A 25,202-nucleotide genomic window follows, 5' to 3' on the forward strand; every position below is an offset into this window, starting at 1 on the left:
AGTATTGCATAGGAACCTGGAATGTTAGGTCCATGAATCAAGGCAAATTGAAAATGGTCAAACAGGAGATGGCAAGAGTGAATGTCTACATTTTAGGAATCAGCGAAATAAAATGGACTGGAATGGGTGAATTTAACTCAGATGACCATTATACCTACTACTGTAGGCAAGATCCCTTGGAAGAAATGGAGTAGCCATCATAGTCAGCAAAAGAGTCCAAAATGTAGTACTTGGATGCAATCTCAAAAATGAGAGAATAATCTCTGTTCGTTTCCAAGGCAAACCATTTAATATCACAGTAATCCAAGTCTATGCCCCAACCAGTAATGCTGAAAAAGCTGAAGTTGAACTGTTCTATGAAGACCTACAAGATCTTCTAGAACTAATTTATTTAACCAGCTCTCTATTAGTGAAAACTTATATATATATATATATATATATATATATATATATATATATATATATTTAAGGTATGTTATAACCATTGCAGCAATGAAATGTCTGTAAACTTTTAAGGATTGCAGTTTATCTGATTTCAAGAGTAATATGTGTTCACTATAGCCAATTTGTAGAATATATAAAATTATAAACTAAGTTTAAAAACACCTGGAATCCTACCACTAAAATACAAACATTGTAAACGTTTTGGTATATAGTGTATCTCTCTTTTGTGTCACACAGTCATATCCCACTCCTTGTGACCCCATGGACTGTACCCTGCCAGGCTTCTCTGCCTGTGGAATTCACCAGGTCAGAATACTTAAGTGTGTAGCTTTTCCCTTCTCCAGGAGGTCTTCCCAACCCATGGATTGAACCCAGGTCTCCTGCATTGCAGGCGGATTCTTTACCATCTGAGCCACCAGGGAAGTTACCCATGCCAGTATTCCTGTGCGTCCCTTGTGGCTCAGCTGGTAAAGAATTTGCCTGCAATGCAGGAGACCTGAGTTCGATCCCCAGGTTGGGAAGACTCCCTGGAGAAGCGAAAGGATACCCTGGTGGCTCAGAGGTTAAAGCATCTTCCTGTAACGTGGGAGACCTGGGTTTGATCCCTGGGTTGGGAAGATCCCCTGGAGAAGGGAAAGGCTACAACTCCAGTATTCTGGCCTGGAAAATTCCATGGACTACAGTCCATGGGGTCGCAAAGAGTCGGACACTACTGAGTGACTTTCACATTCCTTCTTTGGAGAAACATCCATTTAGGTCTTCTGTCCACTTTTTGATTTTGATTGGGTTGTTTGTTTTTCTGATATTGAGGTACATGAGCTGCCTGTATATTTTTGAGATTAATTCTTTGTCAGTTGTTTCATTTGCTATTAATTTTTCCCATACTGAGGGTTGTCTGTTCACCTTGCTTATAGTTTCCTTCATTGCTCAAAAGCTTTTAAGTTTAATTAGGTCTCATTTATTTATTTTTGTTTATATTCCCATTATTCTAGGAGGTGGGTCATAGTGGTTTATGTCAGAGAGTGTTCTCCCTATGTTTTCCTCTAAGAGTTGGAAGCAACCTTGATGTCCATTGACAGATGAATGGATAAGAAAGTTGTGGTACATATACAGTTCTAATAAGGTGGATAAACCTACAGCCTATTATACAGAATGAAGTTAGAAAGAAAGACAAATATTATATATTAACACATATATATGGAATCTAAAAAGATAGTGCTTATGATCCTACTTGCAGGGTAGCAAAGTAGACACAGACATTTTGGACACAGTAGGGGAAGGAGAGGGTGGCATGGTATGAGAGAATAGCATTGAAACATATACATTACCATATGTAAAATGGATAGATAGCCAATGGAAGTTTGATGTGTGACTCAGGGAACTGAAAGCCAATGTTCTGTGACAACCCAGAGAGGTGGGATGGGGAGGGAGATGGGAGGGGGTTCAAGAGAGAGGGGGCATATGTATATTTAATCCTGATTCATGTTGATGTATGGCAAAAATCATCACAATATTGTAACTCTTTGTGACCTTGGACTATAAACTGCCAGACTCCTCTGTCCATGAAATTCTCCAGGTCAGGATACTGGATTTGGTAGCCATTCCCTTCTCCAGGGGATCTTCCCAACCCAGGAATCAAACCCAGGTCTTCTGCATTGCAGGCAGATTCTTACCATCTGAGCCACCAGGGAAGCCCTGAAAAGTAATTATCTTGTAATTAAAAATAATAAAATATAAAAAATTAAGCTCATAGAGAAAATAATTGCACAGGCAGACAGGACCTTCAAAATATAGAAAGAGAGAAGTTTTTTTCTCACACTAGAAATGGATTCTTCTAAGCTGGGGGAGAAGAGTGGAGCCAAAACATAAGATTCTTGAATAGAAACAAGGATCTTTTACTTCATTTTGTAGCAGTTCTAGCAGGGAAGGATTAAGACCCTAGAAAGCAATGGCTGTGAGGTGTTTCTTGGCAGGCAAGTCTGTATGCAGAGTTGGCAAAGATTCCTGAGCCCCAAGAGCAGTGGGAAAGCAGCTAAGGACCTTTGATTTGAAGGGGCCAGGAGAGTGAGCATCTCAGTAGTAGTCGACATAGACCTCTGATTAATAACTAATAACTGTATGTTTGTCCTTTCCTCACTACTATTCACCCCAATTACCTCCAACATCCAGGCACCACATAAAATATTGACAGTGTGATATTGATAAATCTTGGGGAAAAGACCATAAGAACTGACTGAGGTTAGTTTTTTCCCACCAGTCCCCCACCATTGAGCCCTTGGGGTTCAATGTCTGAAAGATAGGTGTTATTTTAAAATAGCTATATTTTTGCACAATAGAGATGGAGGTCTGAGGGTCATACACACTATAACACCTTTAAGGGTCAATTCTCCAAACCCCACTTTTTATATCATGTAGTGGTTCACTTTGATGTTTTCTGCTCTGTTCAAGAAAAAAAAAATTGTGACAGAAGGGAATTTATCTCATACTTATAAAAGGCTTGAATATCTGTATCTTAAGATTTTGGCATTAACTTTTACCCCTAACTCATATCCACATTCAGGGTGACACAAAGCTATACCCAAACAGAAGTCAGTTTCAGAATGTTCAACTTATTATCAGCTAGCTCCACCATAATTTGAAGTTATGATGCCAAGAAGTCTAGTTATTTGAAATCTGAAAAGAATATTGCCAAACCACACCTTTCAAAAATGTTATTAACATGTGATTTTTTTTTTTTTTTTTGCTAAACAAGGAAGATGGGAAATGTAGTTGTATTCAGAAAGAATGTATGGAGACTGCCAAGAAAGCAAATAATTTTTGAAAGTCACCCTTATTTGGAAATATTCAAGTCATAGAACCATGGTTGTTTAAACAAATTCATCTACCATATCTCCTTTAGAAAATATGTGCTTCCAAAATATATGAAAAGGATTGAATACTATGCTACTCAGTTCTATGATTTACTTGAAAACAGCTCAGGTTAAGAAAAAAAATAGACAAAGCCTGCCAAGAATTGCAAGCAGCTTCCTGTAGTCATTGTGATGTAGTGGAAAAAGCAAAGCCTCTGGAGTTGGAGAGACCTGTTTGTGAAGCTTGGCTGCACTCTTAACTAGTTGGGTGACCTTGGGCAAGTAACTTTATCTTCCCTATGATTCATCTGTAAAAATAATTAAATTATATTAAATGAGAAAACATATGTGAGAGTGCTCATTGAAGGATATTTCCCCTTCTAGGCCACAATGGAAAAACAGAATAGTTATACATGGTTATTAGGTACAAAGTAATAAATACATGCATTCCTTAGTATGCACACAAAACTATTTAGATAAGTTCTGAAAGGCTCTGAACAGAGCAAAACAATGTAAAGTGATATTTGGCCAAATGCAAAATTATAACTAGAGCAAGATACATTGAAATAAATTCTACTTATTCTACTTTAAACTGCTCCTATAAAAATCCCTTTTAAAGTCACTAGTTGCTTTATGAAATTTGCTATGAGTGGGACATCTAAACAGTCTATTGTTTTTTTTTTTTTTTTTTAAATGCCAGGTGTTGCTATTTCTAAAGGAATTATGAGAAAGAGAGTAATAAAAAAAATGGGTTATTTCTATCCTTTTAGCCATAATAAAACATCAGCTCGAGTCCAAAAGCAGCAAATAAGGTGACTCTTAGTGGAAGAAGACACTAAGGTTGATGGCAAAATTATAAGGTATTCACCCAACTCAAGGCATTCTCTTAGTTGTCCAAAAACTTCATGATGTTCTTTGTGTTGAAATAATATTCCCAAGAAACCCATGCTCTACTATAAATGCTATAACCTAGGGAGCAAACTATGGCACATGGGTCAAATTTGGGATGCTGTGTTTTTGTAAATAAAGTTTTATTGAAATACAGCCATCCTCATTCAGCTATGTGTTGTTATGGCTGGTTTCGCACTATCAAATTGAGAGAGTAGCACTGATATATATACACCACTGTGTGTAAAATAGATAGCTAGTGGGAAGTTGCTGTATAGCACAGGGAGACCAGCTTGTTGCTCTGTGATGACCTAAATGATTGGGATGGAGTCAGGGGTGGGAGGGAATTTTAAGAGGGTGAACATACATGTACACTTATAGCTGATTCATGTTGTTGTATGGCAGAAACCAACATACCATTGTAAAGCAATTATACTCCAAATAAAAAATAAGTAAATAAATAAATGAGTGGGGGAATAGAGTTAAGGAGTTGTGACAGAGACCACATGGCCCACAAAAGACCAAAATATTTACTATTTGTACCTTTACAGAAAAAATGTGCCAACTTCTACTCTAACTCCTAACAACTCACTTGCTACCTAAAATCAAAGGCAATATATTTAACCTATCCATGGGATATTTTCTTTAAAAGATGGCCATATTAACTCTATTTGCTGATTGACTGGGCTAAAATTTTTGAGCAGAGAAAGAGGCCTCCTTGTGCATTTTACCCATGCTTATTCCCTTTCCAACATAAAAGAAGTCAGCGATGTGGCACCCTACATTGGAAAGTTTGTCACATTTTGAATTTAGTGTGACTGTAGACTTTGCATTACAATACAGGCATGTGGAAGCTAATCTGAAGGTAGCTGCCTTTATTTCATTATTTTATTTAAACAAACCTTAGTACAGCCAAAGTCAGCTTTTCTGGGATCTACCAGTCCCTTAGATTTGCTCTGAAATAATTTGGCTGAAACACATTAGCTGTGTCACATTCTTTATAAGGTTTTGAAAACTTCGCAAATCACAGCAATGATATTTCTTGGAATACCGAGCAATGAGCTCCAGCACTGGTGAGCTTCATAAAACTTCCTCCCAAATCACCATTGACAGTCTGATTCAACCCACAGCTCATCCTACCAAATAATGTGATTTGAAAGATAAGGTATGCAAATTAAGTAAAATAGTGGCTGAAAAAACAGCAGAAGACAGGAATCGGAGCAAAATCTCCATTCTGAGTATGCAAGACTTCAAGATGGAGTCATGCTACAACGAGTAATTCAAATGCTTTAACTTACATATGTCAAAGGGTCTTTGATATAAGAATCTGGAGGAGAGAAAGTCGAGAAGATTAGTCTGGCTTTCTTTGTTCTTCATGGACATATTCCAAAATAAAGTTCAAATTAATGTTAGTCTTGGTTAGTTTTATCATGCCTACAACAAAAGTAAAGCATTTGTCATATTCTTCCCAATAAGTTGCAAGTTTGAAATATATTTTCAAAACCAATGTGGTGGGGGGAGCTTCTTTTTAAAAATAGAATCAAAATAAATGCCAGAAAAGTTTATAGTATGGCTACTGAGCAGAGGGAAATTTTAAACGGCAAATTAGTGTATCTTTAGCAACAGAGCAACATATAATGATATAGTTTCATATATTTCAGATAGCTCTTACTCAGTTCTCTATCTGGTTCTGCCATTTGGTGGCAAAAACTTTCACTTCTCAGTTTTTCTCTGTGAGAGGGGGAAAAAAACAGAATGAATGCTATTCCTATAATAATATGGTGATTTGAGGACTTTAAGTTCTAAATTGTGTTATAAGTGTATCCAAATATATGCTGATTCTTTTGGAAGAAAAGAAAGGAAGCTTTTACCTCATTCCCTGGGGGCCATTTGCAAATATACTTTGACAGAGAGGTGTCAGTGAAGGGCAACAGGACAAGTACCAGCACACCAGAAGTCTCCCTATAGGGTCAGTAATTATTTAGGAGAGTCCAAGTAATGAAATGCCACTAGGTTAATAGCAATATAGTGATACATCTACCCACAGGATTAGGCAGTTGCAAAATGGGCTTGTGTCCTTAAAGCTGAGTGGCCAGCCACTGATGAGGGGCCTTGGACCACCAGTGAGGAAGACATGAAAACTGAAACACTAAAGCCAGAGAACAGGAATATTACTGGGTTTTCTTGGGGTGTGCCATTATGGTAAATTTCATTTTGTCCCAAATAAAAAGACTTTGGTCTTTATTGGAGGCCATGTCAACTGATCATCAGGAATCGGGGCAATTTTAACCTATACACAGACAGGAGCAAGCAGAGGACTTTTTAATTGTAAATCAGATCATGCTAACCTGCTGTTCAACACTTTCAGTGGGTTCCAGTCACTTTCAGAATCAATCTGAAATCCTAATCATGGACTAGTATGGCCCTACATGCTTTTTTATTCTGGCCATCTCTCTGACCTCAGGTCTTACTGCTTAAATACCCCACTACAGCCAAAATCTTCTTGCTATTTTTAGAACATGACAAACTCATTCTTACCTCAGAACCTTCAGATTTGTTGTTCCTGTGGCCTGGAGTGCTAGTTCCTTGGACCTTTACACAGTTTATTACCTTAGTACATTAATGTCTTTATTCAAACATCACCACTTAAGAGTGGCTGTCCTTGATATAAAATTTACCCCCCATTTGCTTCATATCACCTCATCCTGCTTTTATTTTCCTTCCAATAATTATCATCATGTAATCATAGAATACCTATTTGTTGATTAATTTATCTCTCCCTCACCAGATTACAAGCTCCATGAGGGCAGGAACTTGGTTTTGTTCAGTCTTTACCCATGAGGCTTAGAAGAGGGACTGACATATACTGGGTACTCAGCTGATATTTATTGAATGGATAAATGAATTTTAAACAGATATTCAAATGAAATCAGCTTGTATAGAAATTTTGCTTCCAGACTGTTCAGTTCAGTTCAGTCATTCAGTCATGTCCGACTCTTTGTGACCCCATGAATCGCAGCATGCCAAGCCCCCCTGTCCGTCACCATCTCCTAGAGTTCACTCAAACTCACGTCCATCAAGTCGGTGATGCCATCCAGCCATTTCATCCTCTGTCGTCCCCTTCTCCTCCTGCCCCCAATCCCTCCCAGCATTAGAGCCTTTTCCAATGAGTCAACTCTTCGCATGAGGTGGCCAAAGTACTGGAGTTTCAGCTTTACCAGTAGACATCAAATATCTGAAACAGTCAAACATACGACAATCAAATTTTAAATACTTCTGGAAAAGTTGATTCCTTAAGTGTCATTTATCATTCCACAATTTAACTCGAGTTTTGATTTCATCCTACATGAAATCATTTAAGCTTGGTTCCTCTTCAGTAGCAAGGCATAAGGTTGGTATAATGCCAATTATTGGTGTCAGAATATCCAAAAACCCTATTTTGGCAAGGCTAGAGAATGATTTAAATTTCTTTTGTTCAGAAGAATCCCAGAAAGAGCAGACATAATTACTCGAGTCAAGCCTCAATTTATTATCCCCACTTAGTGCTATATAACTGCATACTTTTTCACTTGGAGTTGCTTGTCACTTAATCCGTAGGACACTTTTAATCAGCACTCGCTATTGTTTATGAAGTTGGTATGATGAACTGAATTAATCCACACACTTATTCGGGAGCACCTTAGAGAGAAAGTTGGAAGATTCTGGATGCAATCTAGGGCCATGGAATGAAGACTTTATCTGTATTAATAAAGGTCAACAGCTCAGTCAAGTATAAACAGTAACACCATTATTAGCTCTACTATGTAGGTACCTAATTGAACAAATATCTCCTGCATTATTTTACATTACTCCCTTTTGGGTTGTATGGCATCACTGATCCAATTGACACGAGTTTGAGCAAGCTCTGGGAGACAGTGAAGGACAGGGAAGCCTGGCATGCTGCAGGCCATGGGGTCGCAAAGAGTTGGACACCACTGAGTGACTGAATAACAACTCCCTTTTGGCATTACGTATTCTACTCTGGTCATATTACATTACTCCTCTTTGTTGATTATTCCCTGTGGTTTTCTGCCTTAATACCTGTGCTCCAATTGTTCCCTATCTTCTACTATTGTTTGTTTCTTTTTAATGTATCTAACATACATCTTCCACTCACTCCAGTGTTCTTGCCTGGAGAATTCCAAGGACGGGGTAGCCTGGTGGGCTGCCGTCTATGGGGTCGCACAGAGTGGGACACGACTGAAGCGACTTAGCAGCAGCCACAGCAGCAGCAGCAACAACATACTTCTTCTTGTCAACTATAGGCCCAACCATTCACAGAAGGTCAACATCACATCAAAAAGGAAAAGAAAATAAATCTAAAGATCTGATCAGAAGATTTCATGGCTAAAACTTGTAGTAGAAGTACAGTAGGAGGAATTTTTTATGACAAATCTAGCCACTGAGAGTCTTGGGCTGACAGTCAAATTCCATGAGGGTCCATCTCCAGTATATGAGATGAGAGTGACATAGTTCTGTGTCACTCAGTTCAGTTCAGTCCAGTCACTCAGTTGTGTCCAACTCCTTGTGACCCTATGGACTGCAGCATGGAAGGCCTCCCTGTCCATCACCAACTCCCAGAGTATACTCAAACTCATGTCCATTGAGTCGGTGATGCTATCTAACCATCTCATCCTCTGTAGTCCCCTTCTCCTCCTGCGTTCAATCTTTCCCAGCATAAGGGTCTTTTCAAATGAGTCTGTTCTTCACATCAGGTGGCCAAAGTATTGGAGTTTCAGCTTTGGCATCAGGCTTTCCAATGAACACACAGGACTGATATTCTTTAGGATGGACTGGTTAGATCTCTTTGCTGTCCAAGGGACTCTCAAGAGTCTTCTCCAACACCACAGTTCAAAAGCATCGATTCTTCGGTGCTCACCTTTCTTTTTATTTATTTATTTATTTTAATTGGAGGCTTTACAATACTGTAGTGGGTTTTGCCATACATTCACATGAATCAGCCATGGCTGTACATGTGTTCCCCATCCTGAACCCCCCCTCCCACCACGCTCCACATCCTATCCTTCAGGGTCATCCCAGTGCACCAGCCCTGAGAACTTTGTCTCATGCATCGAACCTGGACTGGCAATTTGTTTCACATATGATAATATACACGTTTCAATGCTATTCTCTCAAATCATCCCACCCTTGTCTTCTCCCACAGAGTCCAAAAATGCTATACATCTGTGTCTCTTTTGCTGTCTCATATATAGGGTAATCATTACCATCTTTCTAAATTCCATTTATATGCGATAGTATACTGTATTGGTGTTTTTCATTCTGACTTACTTCACTCTGTATAATAAACTCCAGTTTCATCCACCTCATTAGAACTGATTCAAATGCATTCTTTTTAATGGCTGAGTAATACTCCACTGTGTATATGTACCACTGCATTCTTATACATTCGTCTGCCAATGGACATCTAGGTTGGTTCCATGTCCTGGCTATTATAAACAGTGCTGTGATGAACTGTGGAAAATTTCGAAAGAGATGGGAATACCAGACCACCTGACCTGCCTCTTGAAAAACCGATATGCAGGTCAGGATGCAACAGTTAGAACTGTACATGGAACAACAGACTGGTTCTAAATAGGAAAAGGAGTACATCAAGGCTGTATATTGTCACCCTGCTTATTTAACTAATATGGAGAGTACATCATGAGAAACGCTGGGCTGGAAGAAGCACAAACTGGAATCAAGATTGCCAGAAGAAATATCAATAACCTCAGATATACAGATGACACCACCCTTATGGCAGAAAGTGAAGAGGAACTCAAAAGCCTCTTGATGAAAGTGAAAGAGGAGAGTGAAAAAGTTGGCTTAAAGCTCAACATTCAGAAAACAAAGATCATGGCATCTGGGCCCATCACTTCATGGGAAATATATGGGGAAACAGTGGAAACAGTGTCAGACTTTATTTTGGGGGGCTCCAAAATCACTGCAGATGGTGACTGAAGCCATGAAATTAAAAGACACTTACTCCTTGGAAGGAAAGGTATGACCAACCTAGATAGCATATTGAAAAGCTGAGACATTACTTTGCCAACAAAGGTCCGTCTAGTCAAGGCTATGGTTTTTCCAGTGGTCATGTATGGATGTGAAAGTTGGACTGTGAAGAAAGCTGACCGCCGAAGAATTGATGCTTTTGAACTGTGGTGTTGGAGAAGACTCTTGAGAGTCCCATGGACTGCAAGGAGATCCAACCAGTCCATTCTGAAGATCAGTCCTGGATGTTCTTTGGAAGGAATGATGCTAAAGCTGAAACTCCAGTACTTTGGCCACCTCATGCGAAGAGTTTATTCATTGGAAAAGACTCTGATGCTGGGAGGAACTGAGGGCAGGAGAAGAAGGGGACAACAAAGGATGAGATGGCTGGATGGCATCACCGACTCGATGGACATGAGTTTGAGTGAACTCTGGGTGTTGGTGATGGACAGGGAGGCCTGGCGTTCTGCAGTTCATGGGGTTGCAAAGAGTCGGACATGACTGAGTGACTGAACTGAACTGAACTGAGCTGATGAACACTGGGGAACACGTGTCTCTTTCAATTCTGGTTTCCTCGGTGTATATGCCCAGCAGTGGGATTGCAGGGTCATAAGGCAGTTCTATTTCCAGTTTTTTAAGGAATCTCCACACTCTTCTCCATAGTGGCTGTACTAGTTTGCATTCCCACCAACAGTGTAAGAGGGTTCCCTTTTCTCTACACCCTCTCCAGCATTTATTGCTTGTAGACTTTTGGATAGCAGCCATTCAGACTGGCATGAGATGGTACCTCATTGTGGTTTTGATTTGCATTTTTCTGATAATGTTGAGCATCTTTTCATGTGTTTGTTAGCCATCTGTATGTCTTCTTTGGAGAAATGTCTATTTAGTTCTTTGGCCCATTTTTTGATTGGGTCATTTATTTTTCTGAAATTGAGCTGCAGGGGTAGCTTGTATATTTTTGAGATTAATTCTTTATCAGTTGCTTCATTTGCTGTTATTTTCTCCCATTCTGAAGGCTGTCTTTTCACCTTGCTTATAGTTTCCTTCGTTGTGCAAAAGCTTTCAAGTTTAATTAGGTCCCATTTGTTTATTTTTGCTATTATTTCCATTACTCTGGGAGGTGGGTCATAGAGGATCCTGCTGTGATTTACGTCAGAGAGTGTTTTGCCTATGTTTTCCTCTAGGAGTTTTATAGTTTCTGGTCTTAAATTTAAATCTTTAATCCAATTGAATTTATTTTTGTGTATGGTGTTAGAAAATATTCCAGCTTCATTCTTTTACAAGCTGTTGACCAGTTTTCCCAGCACCACTTGTTAAAGAGATTGTCTTTTATCCATTGTATATTCTTGTCTCCTTTGTCAAAGATAAGGTGTCCGTAGGTGTGTGGGTTTATCTCTGGGCTTTCTATTTTGTTCCACTGATCTATATTTCTGTCTTTATGCCAGTACCATACTGTCTTGATGACTGTAGCTTTGTAGCATAGCCCGAAGTCAGGCAGGTTGATTCCTCCAGGTCCATTCTTCCTTCTCAAGATTGCTTTGGCTATTCGAGGTTTTATGTATTTCCAAACAAACTGTGAAATTTTTGTTCTAGTTCTGTGAAAAATACCATTGGTAGCTTGATAGGGATTGCATTGAATCTATAGATTGCTTTGGGTAGTATACTCATTTTCACTATATTGAGTCTTCTGATCCATGAACATAGTTTATTTCTCCATCCATTTGTGTCATCTTTGATTTCTTTCACCAGTGTTTTATACTTTTCTATATATAGGTCTTTTGTTTCTTTAGGTAGATATATTCCTAAGTATTTTATTCTTTTCATTGCAATGGTGAGTGGGATTGTTTCCTTAATTTCTCTTTTTGTTTTCTCATTGGTAGTGTGTAGGAATGCAAGGGATTTCTGTGTGTTAATTTTATATCCCACAACTTTACTATATTCATTGATGAGCTGTAGTAATTTTCTGGTGGAGTCTTTAGGGTTTTCTATGTAGAGCATCGTGTCATCTGCAAACACTCAGAGTTTCACTTCTTCTTTTCCATTCTGGATTCCTTTTCTTTCTTTCTCTTCTCTGATTGCTGTGGCTAAAACTTCCAAAACTATGCTAGATAGTAGTGGTGGGAGTGGGCACCTTTGTCTTGTTCCTGACTTTAGGGGAAATGCTTTCAATTTTTCACCATTGAGGATAATGTTTGCTGTGGTTTTGTCATTTATAGCTTTCATTATGTTGAGGTTATGTTCCTTCTATGCCTGCTTTCTGAAGGGTATTTATCATAAATGGATGTTGAATTTTGTCAAAGGCTGTCTCTGCATCTACTGAGGTAATCATATAATTTTTATCTTTCAATTTGTTAATGTGGTGTGTTACATTGTTTGATTTGCAGATATCAAAGAATTCTTGCATCCCTGGGATAAAGCCCACTTGGTCATGATGCATGACCTTTTTAATATGTTGTTGGATTCTGTTTACTGGGATTTTGTTAAGGATTTTTGTATCTATGTTCATCAGTGATATGGCCTGTAGTTTTTCTTTTTTTGTGGCATCTTTGTCTGCTTTTGGTATTAGGGTGATGGTGGCCTCATAGAATGAGTTTGGCAGTTTACCTTCCTCTGCAATTTTCTGGAAGAGTCTGAGTAAGATAGCTCTTCTCTAAACTTTTGGTAGAATTCAGCTGTGAAGCCATCTGGTCCTTGGCTTTTGTTTGCTGGAAGATTTCTGATTACAGTTTTGATTTCCATGCTTGTGATGAGTCTGTTAAGATTTTCTATTTCGTCCTGATTCAGTTTTGGAAAGTTATACTTTTTTAAAAATTTGCCCATTTCTTCCAAGTTGTCCATTTTATTGGCATATGGTTGTTGATAGTAGTCTCTTATGATCCTTTGTATTTCTGTGTTGTCTGTTGTGATCTCTCCATTTTCATTTCTAATTTTGTTGATATGATTCTTCTCCGTTTGTTACTTGATGAGTCTGGCTAATGGTTTGTTAATTTTATTTATCTTCTCAAAGAACCAGCTTTTAGCTTTGTTGATTTTTGCTATGGTCTCTTTTGTTTGTTTTGCATTTATTTCTGCCCTAATTTTTAAGATTTCTTTCCTTCTACTAACCCTGGAGTTCTTCATTTCTTCCTTTTCTAGTTGCTTTAGGTGTAGAGTTAGGTAATTTATTTGACTTTTTTCTTATTTCTTGAGGTAAGCTAGTATTTCTATGAACCTTCCCCTTAGCACTGCTTTTACAGTCTCCCAAAGGATTTGGGTTGTTGTCTTTTCATTTTCATTCGTTTCTATGCATGTTCTGATTTCTTTTTTGATTTCTTTTGTGATTTGTTGGTTGTTCAGAAGCGTGTTGTTTAGCTTCCATATGTTGACATTTTAGTTTTTTTTTTTCCTGTAATTGACATCTAATCTTACTGCATTGTGATCAGAAAAGATGCTTGGAATGATTTCAATTTTTTGAATTTACCAAGGCTAGATTTATGGCCCAGGATGTGATCTATCCTGGAAAAGGTTCCATGTGCACTTGAGAAAAAGGTGAAATTCATTCTTTTGGGGTGAGATATCCTATAGATATCAGTTAGGTCTAACTGTTCCATTGTATCATTTAAAGTTTGTGTTTCCTTGTTAATTTTCTGTTTAGTTGATCTATCCATAGGTGTGAGTGGGGTATTAAAGGCTCCCACTATTATTGTGTTATTGTTAATTTCCCTCTTCATACTTGTTAGCGTTTGCCTTACATATTGCAGTGATCCTATGTTGGGTGCATATATATTTATAATTATTATATCTTGTTCTTGGAGTGATCCTTTGATCATTATGTAGTGTCCTTCTTTGTCTCTTTTCACAGCCTTTATTTCAAAGTCTATTTTGTGTGAAATAACTTTTCCAGCCTTTCACTTTCAGTCTGTATGTGTCCCTTGTTTTGCGGTGCATCCCTTGTAGACAACATATATACGGGTCTTGTTTTTGTATCCATTCAGCCAGTGTTTGTCTTTTGGTTGGGGCATTCAACTCATTTACATTTAAGGTAATTATTCATAAGTATGATCCCATTGCCATTTACTTTGTTGTTTTGGGTTCAAGTTTATACACCTTTTCTGTGTTTCCTCTCTAGAGAAGATTCTTTAGCATTTGTTGAAGAGCTGGTTTGGTGGTGCTGAATTCTCTCAGGTTTTGCTTATCTGTAAAGCTTTTGATTTCTCCTACATATTTGAATGAGATCCTTGCTGGGTACAGTAATCTGGGTTGTAGGTTTTTCTCTTTGATCACTTTAAGTATGTCCTGCCAATCCCTCCTGGCCTGAAGAGTTTTTATTGAAAGATCAGCTGTTATCCTTGTGGGAATCCCCTCATGTGTTATTTGTTGTTTTTCCCTTACTGCTTTTAATATTTGTTCTTTGTGTTTGATCTTTGTTAATTTGACTAATATGTGTCTTGGGGTGTTTCTCCTTGGGTTTATCCTATTTGGGACTCTCTGGGTTTCTTGGACTTGGGTGACTATTTCCTTCCCCATTTTAGGGAACTTTTCAACTATTATGTCCTTAAGTATTTTCTCATGGCTTTCTTTTTGTCTTCTTCTTCTTCTGGGACTCCTATGATTCGAATGTCGGGACATTTGACATTGTCCCAGAGGTCTCCGAGGTTTACCTCATTTCTTTTAATTCTTTTTTCTTTTTCCTCTCTGCTTCATTGATTTCCACCATTCTATCTTCTAATTCACCTGTCCTATCTTCTGCCTCTGTTATTCTACTGTTTGTTCCCTTCAGAGTGTTTTTTTTTTATCTCATTTATTGCATTATTCATTATTGATTGATTCTTATTTATTTCTTATAGGTCCCTGTTAAACATTTCTTGCATCTTCTCAATCCTTGTCTCAAGGCTATTTATCTGTAACTCCATTTTGTTTTCAAGATTTTGGATCATTTTTACTATAATTATTCTGAATTCCTTTTCAGGTAGAATCTCTATCTTCTCTTCTTTTGTTTGGTTTGGTGGGCATTTATCATGCTCCTTTACCTGCTGAGTATTTCTCTGTCTTTTCACATTGTTTAGATTGCTGTGTGGGGGGTTGCCTTTCTGTATTTTGGCAGTTTGTGGTTCCTCTTTATTGTGGAAGTTCCTCCCTGTGGGTGAGGTTGGACATAGCTTTTCAAGGTTTCCTGGTTAGGGAAGCTTGCGTCAGTGTTCTAGTGGGTGGATCTGTATTTCTTCTCTCTCCTTTTGAAAACAATGGGCTGCCTTTCTGGGTGCCAGGTGTCCTCTGCCAGCGTTCAGGAGTTGATTTGTGGAATTTCCTCAGCGTTCAAATGTTCTTTTGATGAATTTGTGGGGGAGAAAGTGGTCTCCCCATCATATTCCTCTGTTATCTTTTGCCTGCCCCACAGTTTTCTTTATAGTCCAAATCTCACATCCATACATGACTACCGGAAAAACCATAGCCTTGACTAAATGGATGTTTGTTGGCAATGTAATGTCTCTGCTTTTCAATATGCTGTCTAGGTTGGTCATAACTTTTCTTCCAAGAAGCAAGTGTCTTTATTTCATGGCTGCAGTCACCATCTGCAGTGATTTTGGAGCCCCCCAAAATAAAGTCTGTCACTGTTTTCCCATCCATTTAAAATGAAGTGATGGGACCAGATGCCATGATCTTAGTTTTCTGAATGTTGAATTTTAAGCCAACTAATTCACGCTCCTCTTTCACTTTCATCAAGCGGCTCTTTATTCCTTCTTCCCTTTCTGCCATAACGGTGATGTCATCTGCATATCTGAGGTTATTGATATTTTTCCTGGCAATCTTGATTCCAGCTTGTGCTTCTTCCAGCCCAGCATTTCTCATGATGTACTCTGCATATAAGTTAAATAAGCAGGGTGACAATATACAGCCTTGATGTACTCCTTTTCCTGTTTGGAACCAGTCTGTTGTTCCATGTCCAGTTCTAACTGTTGCTTCCTGACTTGCATACAGATTTCTCAGGAGGCAGGTCAGGTGGTCTGGTATTCCCATCTCTTTCAGAATTTGTCACAGTTTTTTGTGATCCCCATAGTCAAAGGCTTTGGCATAGTCAATAAAGCATAAATATATGCTTTTCTGGAACTCTCTTGCTTTTTCAATGATCCAGTGGATGTTGGCAATATGATCTCTGGTTCCTTTGCCTTTTCTAAATCCAGCTTGAACATCTGTAAGTTCACAGTTCACGTACTGTTGAACTCTGGCTTGGAGAATTTTGAGCATTATGTTGCTAGTGTGTGAGGTGTGTGCAATTGTGCAGTAGTTTGAGCATTCTTTAGCATTGCCTTTCTTTGGGATTGAAATGAAAACTGACCTTTTCTAGTCTGGTGGCCACTGCTGAGTTTTCCAAATTTGCTGGCATATTGAGTGCAGCACTTTCACAGCATCATCTTTTAAGATTTGAAATAGGTCAACAAGAATTCCATCACCTCCACTAGCTTCATTCGTAGTGATGCTTCCTAAGGCCCAGTTGACTTTGCATTTCAGGACGTCTGGCTCTAGATGACTGATCACACCATCGTAATTATCTGGGTCTTGAATATCTTTTTTGTAAGTTCTTCTGTGTATTCTTGCCACCTCTTCTTAATATCTTCTGCTTCTGTTAGGTCCACACCATTTCCGTCCATTATTGTGCCCATCTTTGCATGAAATATTCCCTTGGTATCTCTACTTTTCTTGAAGAGACCTCTAGTCTTTTCCATTCTACTGTTTTCCTCTATTTCTTTGCATTGATCACGGAGGAAGACTTTCTTATCTCTCCTTGTTATTCTTTAGAACTCTGCATTCAAATGGATATATCTTTCCTTTTCTCCTTTGTCTTTAACTTCTCTTCTTTTCTCAGCTAATTGTAAGGCCTCCTCAGACAACCAGTTTGCCTTTTTGCATTTCCTTTTCTTGGGGATTGTCTTGATCCCTGCCTCCTGTACAGTGTCATGAACCTGCGTCCATAGTTCTTCAGGCACTCTGACTATCAGATCTAATACCTTGACTCTATTTCTCACTTCCACTGTATAATCATATAATCAAATCACGTTGACATTCCAGGAATCAGCAAACTAAAATGGACTAGAATGGGTGAATTTAACACAGGTGACCATTATATCTACTACTGCGGGCAGGAATCCCTTAGAAGAAATGGAGTAGCCATCATTGGTCAACAAGAGTCTGAAATGCGGTACTTGGATGCAATCTCAAAAACGACAGAATGATCTCTGTTCATTTCCAAGGCAAACCATTCAATATCACAGCAATCCAAGTCTATGCCCCAAGCAGTAATGCAGAAGAAGCTGAAGGTGAATGGTTCTATGAACACCTACAAGAGCTTTTAGAACACCCAAAAAAGATGTCCTTTGCATTATAGGGGACTGGAATACAAAAGTAGGAAGTCAAGAAACACCTGGATAACAGGCCTTGGAATACAGAATGAATCAGGGCAAAGACCAATAGAGTTTTGCCAAGAAAATGCACTGGCCATAGCAAACACCTTCTTCCAACAAGACAAGAGAAGACTCTACACATGGATATCACCAAATGGTCAACACCAAAATAAGATTGATTATATTCTTTGCAACCAAAGATGGTGAAGCTCTATGCAGTCAACAAACACAAGACCAAGAGCTGACTGTGGCTCAGATCATGAACTCCTTATTGCCAAATTCAGACATAAATTGAAGAAAGTAGGGAAAACCACTAGACCATTCAGGTATGACCTGAATCAAATCCCTTATGATTATACAGTGGAAGTGAGAAATAAATTTAAGGGACTAGATCTGATAGATAGAGTGCCTGATGAACTATGGAATGAGGTTCGTGACATTTTCAGGAGAGAGAGATCAAGACAATCCCCATGGTAAAGAAATGCAAAAAAGCAAAATGGCTGTCTGGGGAGGCCTTAAAAATAGGTGTGAAAAGAAGAGAAGCGAAAAGCAAAGGAGAAAAGGAAAGATATAAGTATCTGAGTGCCGAGTTCCAAAGAATATAAGGAAGAGATAAGAAAGCCTTCCTCAGCGATCAATGCAAAGAAATAGAGGAAAACAGTAGAATGGGAAAGACTAGAGATCTCTTCAAGAAAACTAGAGATACCAAGGGAACATTTCATGGAAAGATGGGCTCTATAAAGGACAGAAACAGTATGGACCTAACAGAAGCAGAAGATGTTAAGAAGAGGTGGCAGGAATACACAGAAGAACTGTACAAAAAAGATCTTCATGATGAAGATAATCACGATGGTGTGATCACTCACCTAGAGCCAGACATCTTGGAATCTGAAGCCAATTGGGCCTTAAGAAGCATGACTACGAAAAAAGCTAGTGGAGGTGATGGAATTCCTGTTGACCTATTTCAAATCCCGAAAGATGATGCTGTGAAAGTGCTGCACTCAATATGCCAGCAAATTTGGAAAACTCAGCAGTGGCCACAGGACTGGAAAAGGTAAGTTTGCATTCCAATCCCAAAGAAAGGCAATGCCAAAGAATGCTCGAACTACCACACAATTGCACTCATCTCACACGCTAGTAAAGTAATGCTCAAAATTCTCCAAGCCAGGCTTCAGCAGTACGTGAATCGTGAACTTCCAGATGTTCAAGCTGCTTTTAGAAAAGGCGGAGGAACCAGAGACCAAATTACCAACATCCGCTGGATCATTGAAAAAGCAAGAGAGTTCCAGAAAAGCATATATTTCTGCTTTGCTGACTATGCCAAAGCCTTTGACTATGGGGATCACAATAAACTGTGGACAATTCTGAAAGAGATGGGAATACCAGACCCCCTGACCTGCCTCTTGAGAAATTTGTATGCAGGTCAGGAAGCAACAGTTAAAACTGGACATGGAACAACAGACTGGTTCCAAACAGGAAAAGCAGTGCATCAAGGCTGTATATTCTCACCCTGCTTATTTAACTTATATGCAGAGTACATCATGAGAAACGCTTGGCTGGAAGAAGCACTAGCTGGAATCAAGATTTCTGGGAGAATTATCAATAACCTCACATATGCAGATGACACCACCCATATGGCAGAAAGTGAGGAAGAACTAAAGAGCCTCTTGATGAAAGTGAAAGTGTAGAGTGAAAAAGTTGGCTTAAAGCTCAACATTTAGAAAATGAAGATCATGGCATCTGGTCCCATCACTTCATGGGAAATAGATGGGGAAACAGTGGAAACAGTGTCAGACTTTATTTTTCTGGGCTCCAAAATGACTGCAGATGGTGACTGCAGCCATGAAATTAAAAGACGCTTACTCCTTAGAAGGAAGGTTATGACCAACCTAGATAGCATATTCAAAAGCAGAGACACTACTTTGCCAACAAAGGTCCATCTAGTCAAGGCTATGTTTTTCCAGTGGTCATGTATGGATGTGAGAGTTGGATAGCATATTCAAAAGCAGAGACATTACTTTGCCAACAAAGGTCCATCTAGTCAAGGCTATGGTTTTTCCAGTGGTCATGTATGGATGTGAGAGTTGGACTGTGAAGAAAGCTGACCGCCAAAGAATTGATGCTTTTGAACTGTGGTGTTGGAGAAGACTCTTGAGAGTCCCTTGGACTGCAAGGAGATCCAACCAGTCCATTCTGAAGGAGATCAGCCCTGGGATTTCTTTGGAAGGAATGATGCTAAAGCTGAAACTCCAGTACTTTGGCCACCTCATGCGAAGAGTTGACTCATTGGAAAAGACTCTGATGCTGGGAGGGCTTGGGGGCATGAGGAGAAGGGGATGACAGTGGATGAGATGGCTGGATGGCATCAGTGACTCGATGGACGTGATTCTGAGTGAACTCCGGGAGTCAGTGATGGACAGGGAGGCCTGGCGTGCTGCTGTTCATGTGGTCACAAAGAGTCGGACATGACTGAGTTACTGAACTGAACTGAACTGAATGGTCGAGTGGTTTTCCCTATTTTCTTCAGTGTAAGTCTGAATTTGGCAATAACGAGTTCATGATCTGAGCCACAGTCAGCTCCTGGTCTTGTTTTTACTGACTGTATAAAGCTTCTCCATCTCTGGCTGCAAAGAATATAATCAATCCTATTTTGGTGTCGACCATCTGGTCATGTCCATGTGTAGAGTCCTCTCTTGTGTTGTTGGAAGGGGGTGTTTGCTATGACCAGTGCATTCTCTTGGCAAAACTCGATTAGCCTTTGTCCTGCTGCATTCTGTACTCCAAGGCCAAATTTGCCTGTAACTCTAGATGTTTCTTGACTTCCCATTTTTGCGTTCTAGTCCCCTATAATGAAAAGTACATCTTTTTTGATTGTTAATTCTAGAAATTCTTTAGATCTTCATAGAACTGTTCAACTTCAGCTTCTTCAGCATTACTGGTTGGGGTATAGACATGGATTATTTTGATATTGAATAGTTTGCCTTGGAAAAGAACAGAGATCTTTCTGTCGTTTTTGAAACTGCATCCAAGTACTGCATTTCCAACTCTTTTGTTGAGTATGATGGCTACTCCATTTCTTCTAAGGGATTTTTGCCCACAGTAGTAGATATAATGGGTTATATCTGTGTCACTGGGTTAGCCAAAAACGTAGTTCAACAAATATTTTTAACACTTGTATACAAAGTCAAATAAGGCACATTTCCTGCCATAAGGGGTAAAAAAAAAAGCACATGAACTAACAAATATAATAAATGAGATACATAATAAAATGCAATATGCTTAGGAACATATCATCTTATTCCTCTTTACCTCTGTCTCAATTTCTAACAATGTCTTGTACATAACAGATGCTTAATAAAGATTCATGAAATTGAACTAAATTCAAATTTCCAAAGTAGAAGGCATGGATTCAAATTCCACCTTGGAAAAAATATTCTTTGTTCAATAAAGGCTTGCTATAGGGTATGTGGAACACTGGAAGCTTGTAAACATTAATTTCAAGTGCTAGGTCAAAATAACACTGAAAAAAAAAAAAAAGATCATTTTAACCCTATGTGCAAACTGCTACACTAAAATGGAAATTGAAAAATAAGGTAATAACTACTTATGATGCAAAGTTTCAAGTAAGATATATGTTAATATATCACAGCATCACCAAAACTATGTTTTCTCACCTCCACCATTTTAAAAACAAATTTTCTTGGATTAAAGGCAAATAGGAAATATTCCACATTTCAGAGCCAGTTATCTTTGAAAATTCTGGAAATTCTTTCTTTCCTTTAATTTGGCTGTCCTGGCATGGCTTTCAGGATCCTAGTTCCTCAACCAGGAATCAAACCCAGGCCACAAGACTGAAAGTGCCTAGTCCTAACCCTTGGACTGCCAGAGAATTCCTGGAAATTATTTCTCTTATTAATTTATCATGTAATGGGCTCATTACCATAGGTTACCATGTGACACAAGAAGGAAAATGGAGGCTCACAGTTCAGTACTCAATTTCTAAATTTATTTTAATGTAAAGTGACAGTTGGTAGAGAGAGATCTTGAATGTTCTCCAACTTCAGTACTTATTTTAACCTATAAATTTGTGAGGTACAGGGCTGGATTAAACCCCTTAGAGACATTTGGCCCTGAAAAGATTACAGTGACTTCACTTTACATATAATATAAAATTTAATATACAATTCACTGAACTGTACATTAAAAAGTCAGTTTTACTACATGATAGCCTGAAAAATAATGAATGATGTAATATCAACTAACTCAAGACATTCTATTTTTCCCATAGTGACTATCTGGATGTCTTGTATAAAGTGATAAAACCAAGTTATGCCACCCTGAAATTTGTGACCCAGGTTTATAAACATGTGCTCAGACTACCTATTAGCACTTTGTAAGAAGACACTCACATTGCCTCCTCTATCTTTAGAATCCTAAGGACAATATTTCTTTAGTGCAATTCAGAGCTGAGGAACATCCAAAAATAAGCTTGCCTTGAGCAGATGTGTGAAAGATATAGGTCTTATACTGGCTACCAGTACAGGCTTTCTGAGATGCAGAGAAGCCAGGTGCTGACATAATGTGATTTGAGGGCAATCTTGGGGCAATCTGATCTTACTGACCTGTATTACTCACCATGTACTCAATCCTCATGGCTCTTCTTAATGAGAAATGAACTACTTATCTGGATTGAGGCATTCTGTTATATCAGAGGAATAACATCTTCAGGAATTGGTTTATTAAACTAAAGTACATTCTTTTGCCACCCAGTCAAGCTCAATCCAACGATATGTGCAAGACTGGTCAACTGCGATGGAACAGGGATGGCAATGAGAGGAAAATAAAGCTGAAATGTGGTTCATGTTTTAATTCTGTTTCTACGTGTTTTTTAGTTATGCTTAGGTGTAGCTGCATTTTATAAAATCAAACTATTTTTAGAGGATAGTATAGATCTTAAAATAAATACTCTTGCATGTGTCAACTCACTCAAAGACGAGCCAGTGCATGGATGGCCAATTACAGATGGTAAAGAAGAGGAGAGCAAAAGAAGAGACTGAAAGGCACTCTATTTAGGAAAGAACTGGTCAGCAAACAGGTGAAGGAAGTGAAGGGGCAGTTAATGTTGTAGGAATTGATTAATTTTTCTGTCGTGGAGGTTGAGTGAATGAGATAGATTCTTCCTTGGCTTTCAGGCAAGGAAAGACTGGTCCAGGAAACAAAGCCAAGTGCCACAAGATACATGAAGCAGTCAAGATGCTTCTTCTAGGGTAGCTAAGCTTTATGTGGAAGGTGGGGAGATACACAGGGGTTTAACTCTGGATGGAACTGTTAGAAGTCTAACTCAATAGCCAAAAAATGAAAACAGCCCAAATATTTATCAGTAGATGAATGAATAAACAAATTATGACATATACATATAATGGAATATGATTCAGACATTAAGAAAGGAACAAAGTACTGATACATGCTACAATCTGGATGAACCTTGAAAACATTAAGTTTAGTAAAAGAAGCCAGACATAAAAGGTCACATATTATATAATTCTGTTTATATGAAATGTCTAGAGTAGAAAATTCCATATGAACAGAAACCAGAGGTTGGGTAAGGGGAATTTGGAAGTAAGTACTTCATAGGTAGGGGTTTCCTTTTGGGGTGATGAAAAATTTTGGAACTAGACAATGATAATGGGTATACAATATTGTGAACCACTGAACTGTTCACTTTAAATAGTTACTTTTCTGTGAACTTCATCTCAATAAAAAAATTAGGTTTTATTCAAATCAAAGGACCTCTAACTTTCAATACTCAAGGTCACTTAGTTCTTTTAAAGTTTGAGTGACATCAAAATCAGAAAATAATAACATTTAAAGATTAATGAGAACAGAGGCTAATTAGTTTTAAGTCTATTTCTATATGCTTTTATTTACTTATATGCTCTAACAAAGAATAAACAAAAATATGTATAACCAGTAGTGATATTCAAAATATTTAGCAAGTTGTACAGCATGGACTTTGACCAATAAGGTACAATGCCAGCTGTCAACAACCAACAGACAAGTATTTCCCTCACTTTATCTCTGATGACCAAATGTGATAGTTAATTTTATGTGTCAACCTGATGGGATCACCAGGTACCCAGATATCTGGTTAAACATTGTTTCTGGGTGTGTCTGTGAAGGTGTTTCCTGGTGAGATTAGCATTTGAACTGGTAGAATGAGTAAAACAGATTGCCCTCCCCAATGTGGGTGGGCATCATCCAATCTGTTGGATAAGAGGTAGAGCATTTGTCCCATCTCTGCCTGACTGCATGAGCTGAAATATGGGTCTTCTGCCCTTAGACTAGGAATTACACCATTGGTTCCCCTGGTTCTCAAGCCTTCAAACTCTGACTGAATCACACCACTGGCTTTCCTGGGTCTCTAGCTTGCAGATGACAGACTGTGGAACTTCTCACCCTCCAAAATCCCAAGAGCCAATTCCTCATAATAAATCTCATTCTATATATCTATATATATCCTATTGGTTCTGTTTCACTGGAGAACCCCAACTAATGCACCAAACTACTGGGAAGCTTAGCTAAGTAAACAATGAAGCTATAACCAAGGATCCATCACATCTCCTAAAACACTGCATCTGATTTACACACCTAGTACCCGGAAGAAAATAAATACTTTCATGAGTACTGGTATTGAAAGCCATATCATATATGTTTGTAAAGTATTACGGGCTGAATATTTGTGTCCCCTAAAAGTTCATATGTTGAAGCCTTAATCTCCACTGTAATAGTATTTGGAGATGGGCCCTTTGGGAGGTAACTAGAGTAATTAGGAGGTAATTAGATGAGGTCATGAGGGCAGGTCCTTGATCTGATGGGGTTACACCCTTATAAGAGACATCAAGGACTTCCCTGGTGGTGCAGTGGCTAAGACTCTGTGCTCCCAATGCAGAGGCCTGGGTTCCACTCCCGGTCAAGGAACTAGATCCCACATGCCACAACTAAGATCTGAGGCAGCCAAATAAATAAAATTTTTAAAAAGAGACATCAGAGAAGTTGCCCTCCCCTCCACTACACAACTCTTAACACCGAGAGGTCATGTGAGCACACAGTGAGAGGGTAAGTGCACGGCCTCAGAACAAAACCTACCTTCTCAGTATCTTGATGGTAGACTTTCCAGCCTCCAGAACTATGAGGAGGAAAAAAAAAGTTATGTATTTAAAGTCACCAAGTCTATTTGTTATGGCAGCCTGAATGAAGTAAGACATAAGGGTTCCAATTTTTCAACTTTTATCACCTGTATGAGGTCTTAATATTTCCTGTTTGAGGAGGTCAAAGAAGGGTTTATAACCTGATCCTGATGGCATTCTGTGTATGGGTCATTTTCTACATTACTTTCTTGGTTAGTATGAATATTAAGTAGCCTGATGTGGAACAAGGACTGCCGGGGTCCAGCCCCGGCTGATCCAGGGTATTCGAAGTGGGGACGGCGTCGGCGAGGGTCAGGATACAATAGCTTTAATTAGATATTAATTAAAGATATAAAGAGTAATAGAATAAGGATAGCTCAGTAGGAAAATTCAGTGTAGAAAAGAGGCTGAGTAGCTTGGTTTACGCA

At 38.7% G+C, this 25,202-nt stretch overlaps 1 long non-coding RNA gene across 1 annotated transcript in view; it reads right to left on the reverse strand.

Moving 5' to 3' along the window:
* Positions 1-6,572: 6,572 nt before the first annotated feature.
* The window catches only part of LOC133243082 (uncharacterized), a 112,313-nt gene continuing 93,683 nt past the window's right edge, over positions 6,573-25,202 (reverse strand). Inside the window, exons 2-3 of the long non-coding RNA XR_009734967.1 lie at positions 24,734-24,773; positions 6,573-7,416 (exon numbers count right to left, since the gene is read on the reverse strand). This is a non-coding gene — a long non-coding RNA (uncharacterized LOC133243082). The remainder of the gene's footprint in view (positions 7,417-24,733; positions 24,774-25,202) is intronic.

Source organism: Bos javanicus, chromosome X (genome assembly GCF_032452875.1).
Source record: "Bos javanicus breed banteng chromosome X, ARS-OSU_banteng_1.0, whole genome shotgun sequence".
NCBI lineage: Eukaryota > Metazoa > Chordata > Mammalia > Artiodactyla > Bovidae > Bos > Bos javanicus.